General features: G+C 35.3%; 1 long non-coding RNA gene across 1 annotated transcript; it reads left to right on the forward strand.

The window, feature by feature from the left end:
• Positions 1 to 5690: 5690 nt before the first annotated feature.
• Positions 5691 to 9270, forward strand: LOC309509877. Its single transcript, XR_014210097.1, has 4 exons — positions 5691 to 6106; positions 7063 to 7109; positions 7204 to 7302; positions 8308 to 9270. It is a non-coding gene; the product is annotated as an uncharacterized lncRNA (long non-coding RNA).
• The last annotated feature ends 5879 nt before the right edge of the window (positions 9271 to 15149 follow it).

Below are 15149 nucleotides of genomic sequence, written 5' to 3' on the forward strand. Positions count from 1 at the left end.
CACTCTGAATTAGAGAACATCTCAGAGACGCGAACAAACTGTAAAACGCACAGATATGTGCGAAGAGAAAGATCGAAGGGCACAGAGAAACTGAAGACGATTATCAATACAATTCATTTAAAACAGCTTAATGTACTCTTTACATTTCATCATCTCTATAATATAAGGTCTCTGAGAACAACGCTGGAAAATATTCATTTAAAGTTTGCAGAAGCCCGCCCGGCTCGCTTGCCTTGACTGTGTCTGAATTCTTCTAAAAAATAAGAAGTTAAAATAATTTACTTCATTCTCATAACCATAGAACTGCACATCATTTGTTATGAGCTAAATGCGTGCAATAACATAAGAAATCAAGTTAAGCAGCCCGGGATGTGTGATTACAATACATTTGCATGGAGATTTTGGCGCCTTCATGAAACCCATCTACAATATTGCAATAGTACAGAGTGAAAAACGCAAAGCTCGAATTCAATTATCATGTGGGTTGGAATAATCATAATGTTATTGGAAACTCAATTACGGAGGCAACCCATGTCTGAAAATTAGCTGAACTTAGCTAAGGCAAGTCGGTCCTGAATTCATCAACTATAGATTATCACAATATTGCATGTTCACTTTGATAGTGGCCAAAGACAAACAGGCATCGCTAGCTTTCCGGGGATATGTGTTTTATTCATGAAGTGTCACGGCCTCAGGCCTCGCGCCACAGACGTAGAATTAATTCTATTATTTTATACACATGCAGATAATTGTACTATGTGATCTAGTTAAGTACGATATTTTCCAAAGTGTGATTACAATCTATCTATCTATTTATTTAATGTGTTTTATTAGAAGTTGTAGTAGTAGAACTAGTTGTGGTTTAGAGACCGGTAGACTGCATGACCTCTGTTTTGAAATGACGCCTTTCTCTGATCAGTACACACCATGACATTAATATCATATATAAATGGTATTCGCATATTGGAGGTAAATTACTTTGAAATTAAACACCAGACTACAGGTCATGCAGGCAGTGTGAGATAAGAAAATTAATTTGTTTAAAAATATTAATGGAAAATATTTCAATCTCAGCAGGCCATATCAGCACAAAACGGCTTCCCATAAGACTTGTGGCCTCTGATTTACATTCTGAAAACGACCTCACTTGCACTGTCTGCATTGAGAAAGATATTTTACGGTATTGTTTACTTCATGGTTAAAACTTGTAACAGTGTGTGGCCACGGTCTTACTACTGTGATGTGCGCCAAATGGCAGTCATTGTTATTATCAATAAATAAAAAAGGCTTTATTTTGATGGTACCCTTTAGATATCCTGTTGACTATACATAACATTGCACCTACATGTCAACTAACTCTCGTTAGAGTATTAGTAGTACTTTTAGGATTAGGGTTAGTGTAATAAGAGGTTTAAGTTGCCCTGTAGTTGCAAAGTTACTTATAGTCAGTAGAATGTCTGTTGTGGAGCATCAAAATAAAGTGTTAGCAGATATTAAGCAGACAATCTACTAATAAAAGTTACTTATAGTTGACAGAATGTATAAAGGGGACCATCAAAATAAAGTGTTACCAAAAAAAATTAAAAATAAAAATAAAGTTGATCTTCTGATGGCATTCAATATTTTCCACATTGAATGTCGGGAACTACTTTTGCTTTGGTTCAAGTCATGTGGTGCAAACCGTTTCAAATATGTACAACTAAACTAAAAAATAGAGATACATTTAAAAAAAAGGCAAACTACCATTAAAAAGTTTAGGGGTCAGTAACATACATCTTACATTAAAATGATTAAAAGTGACACTAAATACATTTCAAATAGTTACAAATGATTTCTATTTCAAATAAATGGTTTCTATTCATTTGCATTCTATTCACCAAATAATCCTGAAAAAGAAAGGTATCAAGGTTTCCACAAAATATTAAAGATCATGTGACACTGAAGACAACTGAAAATTCAGCTTTGCCATCACAGAAATAAATACAATTTTTAAATATAGTAAAATAGAAAACAGTAAAACAATAATTTGCAATTATATTACTTTTTAATCAAATAAATGCAGCCTTGGTGAGAATAAGAGACTCATTTTTTATGTTTATATTTTATGTGTTTTTGTTGTGACATATTTATGACAAAACATGACATGTCCTGATTTTAGACTATGTATACCTGCATGATGTAGGACTTTTTTTTTTTTTTTTTTTTTTTACTGTTGTTACAGTTACCATTGTTGTGGTGGTATAATTGAGTCTGGCTATGTCACCAATCAAAATTCTCAATTTCTAGGAAAGGGCAGGGTTTTTTATTATTATTCTTGTTTTAATAATGCTATAATTCTCACTGTCGTATTAAAAATGCTTTCCACTGCCCGAAAGAAGGAACTGTAGCATTCAGAGACGATTAACATTGCAAAACGAGGTCCAGCATTCACAGTGTGGTAAAGCTAGCCTACAGCATGCACAGGTCAACAGCCAGCCAAACACACGGTGAAACACGCTGCAGGTCTGGGGTTTGTGCGAGTGTGTGCACATGGCAAACTTTACGAGTTGCTTTGCTCTGCTCTCCGACTGGCTTGCCATGGTTTTTTTTGCCGTATTGAAGATGGTGACAGCGCTAAGCACGGAGCAGCCGGCAGACGCTTCAATCCGGTATTATCAGGGGAGAGCACATTGCCTCGCACAAGGCTTTAATTTATTTGTGCCTGTTTCAGCCCCAGATTAAAGTTTAATTGGCACACACTGGCAGCTCCCAAGTTTTGACTAATTCTCCTTATCGGGAGTCCTTACTGAGTGGCTGAGGGCAATGCGGGGCCCACACACACACACACACACACACACTCAGAGGAAGTCAACGTCGTAATTCTTGTTTTTTCTTCTACCTTTTTTAATTGGACAACACGTGAATACCCCAGACAACTGAGTCAGTGTGTGTCTGTGTGTCTATTTCTTTGACCTAAGCCATGTAATTAGACATGCTTCATATTATTTACAGCAGAATATCATGAATTAATACACATGGAGACTTACTTCTTCATACGTTTTATCAGCTAGGCCGTACGTTTAACATCTTCAGTGTGTGGAACAAGTTTTAAGAACATTTTATGAATTTTAACAAGTAATGAAGGTATGATTCATCTGTTTTGCCGCTTTGCTCTTCCTGATGTGTGTGTGTTGTGCGGTAATCTGCGCATTACTCATTTTTAAGTGCATTACTGTAGGAATGATAGTCGCATGTGTTTATGCCAAAGTGGAGTGTTTCCATAAATAACACACAACACGTATTACTGTCACAAAATGACAACAAACTTAAACATGATGGCTAATATTGGCATTTAACACGGACTAAGGTTTGGCTGCACAAGCTCAATTTGTGAATGTGTATTCATGCAAGACATTTTTTGTCATAATTTGTAGTAGTGAACGCTACGAATATGGGACACACGGGATAAGAATGATATCTCTAGGGAACCAGGAGGGAACCTACAGACAACAGCACAAAAATGTCTTTCTATGTTCACAAAAATACACCCAAAGACATATAATTTAATGTTTCAATCATATAATGGAGAGTCTATTTTTAAATCTATGCGTTGCTTCATGTATTGATGCAAAGGACAATGTGAAACAGCATTTAAAATGCATTTAACTTGTATTATTAAATAACTATTTATAGTACTATTTTACTATTTAACTGACTATTATACTATAAGTGGGAACCCATATACGGCATTATTTGATTTTGTCCCTCAGGATTTGATTTGATTGTGAAGAGCACCCTTTATTATTGGTTAATATTATTTTCCCCATTCATACACAGCCTAGTGATACCAGCAGAAACAAGTCATTTCAGAGGCAAAAAAGTTATTACATTTTTAGATAAAGATGACGACTATATGGTGGTGGTGGTTGTGGAGAGATCCCCTGATATGGTTGTAAAGCGCTTTGGGTGTACAGTAGTACATATGAAAGCGCTATATAAATGCCTCATTCATTCATATATATATTGACCTTTTATTTGAACTTTTTTCATAATTAATTTAATGCGTTCTTTGTAGTCTATAAAAAAAATATATATATTATTTACAACTATGAAATATGCTATATGAATATACAGCCTTACATATTTTCTGAATTAATGAACCAATCTGCCAGTGCAAAGAAAAACTAAATGCATAGATTCACTTGATTCACTAGATTCACTACACTGTCTGAGCGTGCACACACACGCACACAGACACACACACACACACATACGCCTGTATTAACCAGCCTCACCTGACAGGGTAAATCTGGGATTATGCCAAACGCACAGGTAAAACTCTCTCACTGCGCCCAGCTGGGGACCCGCGCTGCCCTAATGCAAATAATGTGTTAACACGCAGTCCCTGAACGCATTATCACTCACTGAAACCTGCCATTATACTGCTGCACCTGTGGGAACACTGCACATGTGTGTGTACACAGAAACCTGGAGCGAATGAATGTACAGATGCAGGGTGTGTTTGGATGGCTGTTTGTGTGTGCTAATGTGTCTGGAAAGCCTCTAGGACTCAGGGGTCATTTCCACCCCGCTGGACTCTGAATTAGCCAATTATGCCACTTTGATCAGTCTGTATGGTCACTCAGGCTGAAAGATGCCACAGCACCAGGCAGACGGCCCTCTGGGGGAGGAGAACTCCATGCGTTTGAGACGCACACTGAGGGAATGTTTCCTGTGGATCTGAGAGACGTTCGTGAAATCCAATGAAATGTCCTCCAAGCATCAGGCTTCCTTACAATGGCACTGGAGGCTTTAACTTCAGATCTGTGAACATCTTGTCAGTCTGGTTATGGTCACTTGTCTTCAATGAAGCCTGTTCTCTGAGAGGTGCTCTCTTAATCACAGCTGACACCACATTAAAACATACCCAGCGTTTATGAACGCAAATGTTTCTATACAACACAGGCTTGATATTGCAATCTAACCTTTGCCACAAGTGGCATGGTAATCAGTTTTCTCTTTCAGAGAAAACTTTTCTTTTTTTTTCTTTTTGGAATATTGCTTAATACCACATTTCATCCTGTTAATCTTTGTGTATTCATTTATTCAGGGATTCCCAAACGGGGATGTGAGAGGGTACTACATGAGGTTTGTGAGTTGATGAAAAACTAATAATTAAAGAAATTGAATGCAAAGTTAAAATAGATAAATAGGGGTTCACAATTAATCAAAATGTAATGGTAACTGTTGAATAATTTAGTGCAATAATCAAATCAAAGGTTGCAAAATAAAGAAGTGTGTAGATAGCATCGTGTTCAATTTACAAATTCACACTCCTCATGATACAGCTTGGTTTAAATGCTGCTTCTCACAAACTCCATCTCTGCATGTGCTGTTTAACATGCATAAAGGAACACGATGTCAGCACTTGCTATTTATTTACATAAATGCATAAATTCCAAAAATGTTTGTGGACAGACGTTAACAGCATTTCACCAGTATTCCGCAAAAAATAAAAGCTCAAGGATTTGAAATGTTATATGCTCGAAGGTTTGAACGTTTGAAAGTAAAGTATTTAAGACATCTGTATTGTAATTTGTAATTTAAAATTCAATTGTTAAAATTATAATTTACTTTGCAGTACAATTGTAATTTGCAAAAGTATATTTCTGTCTTAAATGTATTATAATAAGAGTTTAAACTACTACACTGTAAAAAGTGCTACACCCACAAAGTAGGTTTTATATATTTAAAATATTTGTAATCTAGTTAATTTTATTGGTTTTATACAAAAAAGTATCAAAATACTTCATCTTTACTTAAAATATATCAGTTTTTATATAACAATATATTTTAAATAAAACCCATGCAATTTATTTGGGTAGTTATTTGTATGTGGTTGTTGTGTACAACAAATGCTATAAAAGTGAGTTGACAATGCACAATTTATTTGAGCAGCTGTCGATGTGGCAGGTGTGTTCATCAAACGTAAATATTTTAAATTTTATAAGTTGGCATTATCCCTTTTTCACTGGCGGGGACCTTCCAGGCAGATGCAGTATCTTCCTCGGCACTTCAACTGTTTGGTCGCTGCAGCGGATCTGAATTTCAGGGTCTGATTAACACGGTAAGTTGAGCAAATTTAGCCGAATGACTGGTGATGTAAAGTCACGCGAAATCGCTTAGGGAGCTGAGGTTAGGTTTGCAAATTGTATAGCTAGCTATCCTGCACACATGGTAAGCTAAGATGTCTGCACAGTGTGGTCGATCGGCAGACAACAGCGGTTGAGACCGTGCTGTTAATATGAAATTAGTGCTGTAGTCATGCCTACTATGTGTTTTAAGGCTTGGGCTTTAATTTTGCCAATAATACTTAATCGTTAGTTAGCGTAAACTTAAACTAGCATAGTATTAGTTAATGTGTTTTATCTAACTTAGGACTTTTAGCTTACTGTTTAATGTCAAATATTAGTTTAAGTTCACGCTTAACGTGATATTATTGGTAAAATTAAAGCCAAAGTATCCTTAAAACACAAAGGTAGGCATGTCTACATCACTTAAATTAATTTGAACAGTACGGTGGCCGGTGGGGGATGCAGCTGTCCGTGGGGTGCTCGCGTTATCAGCAGCAGTGTTTAAAAACACATACAAGTTACGTAGGTAATAGTTGCACAAATGCAGTTATATTTTTATAATTGCACAGATTAAATTTCGGGATCATATGCGATCGAAACGGTCGCAATTTCGATTCTTCAGCCAATAGTTGTGCGGGCAAATAAGGGAAAGTAAGATGTGGTGTTTTATGGACAACACTTTGTTTTGTTTGTTGTATGTCTTTGACAGGACTCAGAGATTATGTTAGTATACTTTTGCATTACTAAAGCAGATGCACAGATTAGACTGTAGAGATGTATGTTTAGTAGTCTGTCTGATTTTAGAGATTTGATCCACGTTATTTTAATGCTGCATAGTCAATTAATGACAGATGTTTGGTTGAAAAAAACCTTAAACTATTTCTAACCTATTACTTAAAGAAGTTACATTTTCAACTGTTTTTCTAACATGCATTTTCCTGGTCTTTAGATACCCAAGCACTTTCGTTACCTGGGGTCTTCGAGCTTCACATCCAGGTAAGAAAAACTTCAGAATATAATTATAATTTAATTCAATATAAAATATGAAAATAATTCAATTACAATTTGATCAGATTATACTTTTTGACAGGATTCATCTGCCTCTGTGGAGAAAAGGAGAGAAGTGGTCCTGAGATGCCTGATTGAGTACATGGGGAAGAGACAGGAAGACCTCATCAGTGTCCACCACGTATGTATTGGGCTTAAAGCTACTTGTCTATTTTTATGTCTGTCCCATTGAGCACAGTTATGTCCAAAAGACGTCTTTTCAACGTCTTTGTCAAAAAAGTCGTATGTTGAAGAGACGTCCACTGACATGTTCTGTAAGTCCAATATAGACGTTCATGGAACCTCCATACAAGGTTAAAAACTAGTTCAGATGTGGACATATTTTACGTAATTTAATGTCTCATTTATACAATTTAAACTGTTTCTGGACCAAATAAACACTTTCAGGATGCATTAAATTAAAACTCATGTTTATTTCAACGTAATTTCTAATTGCAAAGCAACTCACAGACAGTGTGTGTTTGTCCAAAAATCATGAAATCATTACTGTCTATTTAGGGCAGGCAGCTTAAGGTCCCTGGTTTGAATCTGATTTCATTCACGATCCAAATATGTGTGAATTACAGATGCTAAGCTGTCTAAAGGTGTCAGTGCGTGTTTGTCCAAAAATCATGAAAAGAAACTTCACTGTCTGTGAATTGCTTTGCAATTACACATGGAAATTACATTGAAATAAATGTGAGTTTTAATTTAATATATCCTGAGAGTGTTTATTTGGTCTAGAATAAGTATAAATTGTCCAAATGAGACCTTAAATGACGTTGAAAATATGTCCACATCTGAACTAGTTTTCAACCTTGTATGGAGGTTCCATGAACGTTCATTACAGAACACCTAAAAAAAAGACGTAAAAACCTTCATTCTGGCTCCTCAGTGGACGTCTTTTCAACGTACGTCTTTGTGACAAAGATGTTGAAATGACGTCTTTTGGACATAACTTTGCTTAGTGGGTGTATTAATATTGTGATGATATGGGGTGATTACGTTTGCTCTTGAAAGATATTTAAACTGTAGCTTAATTAACAATTTTGACTTTGTGTGTTATGTCTTCTACCTGTCTGCTATATTCATCTCATTTCCTATTTGTCTGACCAAACTCTTGATTCTTTTTTGTCTCCACCAATAGAGTCGGGCTGAAACAGAGGTGCACGCTGAGCTTGGCAGTTGCCCACTGAAAATTTACATGTGCCATCACCCCGACACGATTGGGATTATCATATAAGGACAGCCCGTGGTCAGAGGTGTGCCAAACCTGTCGAAAGCATGCTGCCTCCTGTTTGGCCTTACCTATGCTCTCGACCGCAAGTACCCCTCAAAACTGGTGTATACTTGAGATATATCAGAGGCTTTTTGTGGGATTGGACCCCGTGCATCCTAAGCCATCATCATGTCATTTTTGACATTGCAGTTCCAGTGTGATACAATGTGATGTTATGACTCACATTTACCTTTATCCAAACATTGCAGATTGGGCAGTTTGGATATTTCACTGTACTGTTCAGAACAGGTTAAAAATACACTTCTACAGTGTTTGTTTTATATTAGAGTGTACATGTGCGGGCACATTTATTTGCTGTTTTGTAGTCACTGTTAAAAGTGACACTGGTTGACATTGAATATATTGAATAAATGATTGTCTTCAATCTATCTTCTCATCTTTTTCTTCTTCAATTGAATTTGTAATTGTTATTGACAAAGTCTGTTTATGTAAAGTTAATCACTGTAGTGCAGGATATAGACATTTAGATTTATTTTCTGAGGTTATAGCCAGGACTCATTTAAAATGTTTATTCACATATGATTAAGTTAATTTTACTAAGAAAATAAAGTTAATAAAACCAAATAAAAATGAGTACAGGTTACTTGTAGCAACCCATAAATAAGTTACCTGTACCAATAAAAGTAGGTTTATCTAACTGAGTAATACTAGTACTATTAGTTAACTCAACTCGATTTTGTTGCGTTTGTATTAAGCAATGTTAAAGTGTTCAATATACTTAAAAAAGGCTGCAAGTTGAATCAACATAAAACATCCAATGCAGCCACTTGCCTCACTTTTTATAAGTTAGATCTAGGTATTACTTTTTACAGTGTACTAATAATAGTTTCATTTTAAATATTTTTCAAATAAAAAACTAAAAATATATATTTTATCTGTTTACTTGATTGTCATGTGACCATTAACCATAATCAGAGAATGTGAGAATGGGTGTAAATGTGCTAATGTATTCAATTATTGAAATATTACCTTCAATATTACCTACCACCTACCTAAATCTCACGGGGTACTTTCCTGAAAAACGTTTGGGGATGAAAACCAGTTCCTTAATTGCATCATCCTTCAGGAAGTAACATTGTTTTGTAATTTATCAAGTATTAACATTGCTTATCAAAATATGGTATATATGTATCAAATGTAAGCATTTGAGCTTGAACAATTTTTATTAAAGTGCAGTTTTTATTACAGCACAAGTATCCTCATTTTTTCAAGTTACAGAAAAGACTGCTACAATCCCATATTTTTCTCTTAAACACCCAGGTGAAAACCACCTGAGGACATGCTACCTGTACCATTTGTCCCTCACTGTGACAGAAACTCTCTTCTACTGTCTATACGGTGACTGTCTGGGGTTCATTTAGCAACTCTTTTGAGAGAGACTTGTGCCCATCTGACCAAGCCGAAGACTCTGCACGCTCCATGTGCACTTCCTCTTAAAAGCATAAATGCCTCAGGACTTCCTTCCTCACTGAAATAGACCAACTATGATCATTCCTCAGCCAAGACATTTGCAACAGATGGTGAGATAGTCCCAACGCTGCGGCCAAAACTGCATTTGCCAGTTATGGTAACAAACTGTCCTGTGTACAGAAGCTTTATCCCTGGACTTGGCCACTGTCCTCTCTCAGATATCTTCACTCATGACGATTACTGGCAAGATCAGACTGTGTGCTTGAGGGCAACATCTTCAAGAAATTATTGTTATTATTATTATTTTATTTTTTCACATAATCTGTACAGCTACATTTTGCATTAATGCCTGATGCTGGTTGTGAGCAATGAACATGGATGAGCAAAAAAAAAAAAAAAAAAAATTGTTTTATAAAACTGCTAAAAACTGCAAGTTATCAGTGAAATGCAATGAAATGTTTCAAAGCTTGTCATGGACATGTTAGTATGAGGGTATGCTGGGTAATGATCAAACATAGGCCTATATTTTTATAATTTTGAATACATTTAATATTTATTTAAAACTTGTTTTAGAAACACTTTACAATAAGGTTCATTTGTTAACATTAGTAAACTAACATGAACTAACAATGAACAATACATTTGTTACAGTATTTATAAATCTTTGTTAATGTTGGTTAAGAGAAATACAGCTGTTCATTTTTTGTTCATGTTAGTTCACAGTGCATTAACTAATGTTAACAAATACAACCTTTGATTTTAATAACGTATTAGTAAATGTTGAAATTAATATTAACTAAGATTAATAAATGCTGTAGAATTATTGTTCATTCTAAGTTAACTAAGGTAGTTAACTAATGCTAACTAATGAACCTTATTGTAAAGTGTTACCCTTGTTTTTATCCATCTATTGTCATGATTGGCATTAATGTTAACATTTATTTCTACTTAAATGTATATGTAAGTAAAATATGTTAAATAATGTTATTCTTTTTTCATCTGCATACATATACACATAACACACTTGGTTAATGATGACATTAAACTGAATGGACAAACAACAAATATCACCTCCATAATAAAGAATGACTGTCATATTTTTTTTTTTATCAGGACATCATTACAGTTCACTGCTGCTCAGAACTTTTTATTATACTGCATCTCTATATAATGTCATTTAGTAGCAAGGATGTAACATAACATTCAAGTTTCTGGCCAGGGAATAACTCATATGATTGTAATGCCCTCTGTGTCTGTAGTGGTTACAGTCCTGTAGGGTAAAATATGTGTTAAACTGAGCATAGGGCATTTCTTAAAGCTTGTGTAAGTCTGAATAATACAACACAGCGTGAATCAGGCCACAGTCCAGTGAACCTGCGTGTGGAGTCTTATCTCTGAACATGATGCCGTCTTGAGTCTGTCATAACCTTAGCTCTGTTGGGAGCTTTATGATGGACGGTTCGGGCTGCTGCTAGCTGACAGCTCACTTAGCGTGTTTAAGAGTTCTGATCGCGTATTCACCTCTACACACAAGCTGACCTGATGCTCTCTGACACACTAACAGTGCGACCCATCGGTCCTGCTTAAGGTACTAAAATACATGTACACAGACACATCAGCTCTACCTGCACGGACACACTCAAGTCTAAAACACTTCTTGACTGGACAACCTGCTGTGTGTCTACGACTGTCAGGTTACTAGAAGGAGCTGTGCGAAAGGAAGTCCACGGACACAGACAAAGATGTTGATTCATTGCATACAGACTCCAATGTCCTTAACACGGACTTGAGAGTTTGTAAGTATGACGTAACTTCTGTTTATTTGCATGTTGTTTAAATTATGCATATAACACCTTTACTACAAAGTAATAGCTATTAACATACCACATATAATATGCATTTATCCCCCTTATTGCAATGCAAGTGGCTTAGTTTAAGATAAGCATTTAGAAATTTTGCAAACTTTTTGGTAACTCTTTACAACAAAGATTTGTTATCGATAGTTATCATTAGTTAATGCTTTAACTAACATGAAATAACAATAAGCAATGTTCTTTTACAGCATTTATTAACTTTTGCTAAATGTCACGTAATGTCAAAACATGTTCATGTTAGTTCACAGTGCGGATGTTAACTCATGTTAACAGATACAGATTTTGGTCTAAACAAAATTATTAGTATAGATTGAGAGACGACAAATTTGTCAAAAGATCACCGTTCACATGGACCTGCAAAAACGATTAAAATGTGTTATGAACGCCAGGCCAGTAGTTGGCGTAAAGTAGTTTGTAAAGAAACACTACGCTCCTATATACTGAACATGTAATACGCATGCACATGATATCACAGTTTTCAGAGTAAACGGCCTCTTAGATTATTAATGCTGTAGAAATATGTTAATTGTTAGTTCATGTTAACTAATGTAGTTAAGTAATGTTAACAAATGAAACCTTATTGTAAAGTGTTACTAAAGGTTTTTGTTTTTTATTTAATCTAAATTAACTATATTTACTCGAGATGCACCGATGTATTGGGCCAATAATTGGTATCGGCAGATAAAAGCCGGCCATCGGTACAATCTGGTAATACAAATTATATCAAGAAAAATATGCATGAATATCAGAAGGTATGTTTAGAGATACAGTACAACTCACTGAAATCCGTTATCATGTCTCATGTAATCACTCAATCAGTGTTTCAACCGTGGAAAGGTGTCAATAAAACAGCTTGTGAACGTCACTTAACATTGAATTTACCTCAGGAAAGGTCTCCGATGTTCACAATTTGTTATTTAGCAATAAATATAAAAAAACTAGAGAAGAGATTATTTACTGTTAATTATATATATATATATATGTTTGAATAAATGTATCATGAAGACGTGCTTTTAAAAACTACCTTGTGTGTGCAACTTGTTGTACACAAACATTTTTATTTGGGTGTAATTACTATATCTCAAAATAAATATCAGGTTAATATACTGTTTTTAATTGCAACCAATATTATAGTGTGCCAAATGAGAGGGTTCCCTGTATAGTTTGCAGCATTATTTGGGAGAGATTCTCTTTCCATAAGAAAAAAAACCATCGGTACCGGCCAATATCATTCTGATTAATCGGCTATCAGTATCGGCTGATAAATGTAATATCTGTGCATCTCTCATATTTACAAGATAGCAGCATTTTTATACATAATAATATAGCATGCACACTTTGGATAGGTATTGGTGTTAGTTGTTAAGATTTATAAGGAAAAGATTGGATTTGTTCTTATAAAATCTGGTTATATTAAATATTAGAGTGGTATAGAAAACGAGTACATATATATATATATATATATATATATATATATATATATATATATATATATATATATATATATATATATATATACACACATTTTGCTCACTCTGGCACGCAATGTGGAGATGATGGCCACAGCAGAATGGTTCTTGTCCTGAAAGGATGCACTAAGGCACTTACAAAGTTATTGAGCCCCACTTCCTTTCATTCTCTTTATCTAAAGCTCTATAAAGGTCTTAAAAGGTTATTTTGATGAAGGAATGGACATGTCCCTCTCATTCTGTCTATTTAGGAGCAGAGGAACAAAGTGACGTGACATCACGCACATATTTGCAGCATTGAACCACAAGCGCCTCCATTAAGACACAAGCTTGACTTAGTTTGCACAATGTGATGAGGCCTGGCCCATTTTCATGATGCTTTTATAAGCTTTTATACAGCTGCATGCTCCAACATCCTCAAAGTAGACGGATTAAATGTTTGTGTGTGTGTGTGTGTGTGTGTGTGTCTCACGCATCCATTGTACGCCAACACACTTCAACATATTCATTTCAATCCCGGAAGCCCCGTCTGTCCCCGTCGCCCCTTCAATGCTCCTGCTCAATCCAATATCAGCGATGGTTCTATTTTTGGAGCGCATTGTTTTAATGCAAATTATAACCATAAAACCCAGCACCCCATTCTGTTAAATTAATAGAATTACGAAAAAATGTAATGATAGCAATTAAGTCTTGAAAATGCAAATTTTATAGTCAAGGACGATTACCTCATTTATAGGATGTGTTGGAGAGATGCCAGTGCCGAGGAATACAGATCCCGGTTGCTCTATGTTACATCATGACGGATGTTTGCCGTGAGATTGCGCACCTACAGACGCAACAAACAAGCAAAACACGCAGCTCTCACAATTATTCCTTACTGCATCTGCTTAACTGACAATAGAACTGACAACTGAGTAAAAAAAAATCAAGGTAACACTTTATTTTACAGTGAACTTTTTACATATGTTACATGTACTTACTTACCATAGTAATAACAGTAAATTCTGCATAATTACATGCAACTAACCCTCAACCAAACCCAAATCCTACCCTAACCCTAGAGTAAGTACATGTAGTTGCTCAGTATTTATTATTACTCAGTACTTTAATATATAATAACACTGCAACAATGACACCTTAAAATAAAGTGTAACCAAATACAAGAATTATCTTAGAGAGCGATGAGCGAAGGAGAAAATTGTAAAACACAGCAGAAAGAATGCAAGAGACAAAAAGCACAAAAATTAAAAATAAGCCACAGATTATGAATAATTACAGCAATGTGCAATCTCTCTATATTTTAGTCGTCGGTGTCAAAGTTTAGTGTCAACCCTCTCTGTGTTATAAATAAAACATTTCTTTCAACCTAACTGTGGAAATGACATTCAAACGCTGCGGTGATAGAGAGCCAACAACGTTTACGTGGGTGAAATACTCACAGAAGTTAATTATCGGAGAAAGGGAGAGGCATAATGAAATGAATCTTTAATGACTCTGCGTAGCTGTAACCTTTTCTGAGCTCTCTGCCTCGCTAGCAATGTTAAATCACCCAGCATGCAACATTCTGAAACAGCTACATCTGCAAAAATCAAGGCCTATATGCAGTTAAACATATTCTGCATGGGTTATTTTCCTAATGATTTTGATTTTGTTCTGTGAGATTTTTAAACATTAGCAAAAAAAAAAAGTTCATATCTATCAAGCTTTGATGATAATTAAATTCAGCCATACAAAGACTGCAATGACTTGTATTATCTTTCTCTGACTAAAAAAATATGGTTTCTCCATCATTGACTGATAAACGAGATGGGTTTGTACACACAGGTACAAATATTAAGTGTTTAAATGCAGTCAATATGTTGACATTGTACAGTGTCAAGTCTGTATGAATGTATAAAAATACATTTGTACACTTGACCTAAAGGATATTGCCCTG

Source organism: Leuciscus leuciscus (assembly GCF_965113295.1).
Source record: "Leuciscus leuciscus genome assembly, chromosome: 11".
Classification (NCBI taxonomy): Eukaryota; Metazoa; Chordata; class Actinopteri; order Cypriniformes; family Leuciscidae; genus Leuciscus; species Leuciscus leuciscus.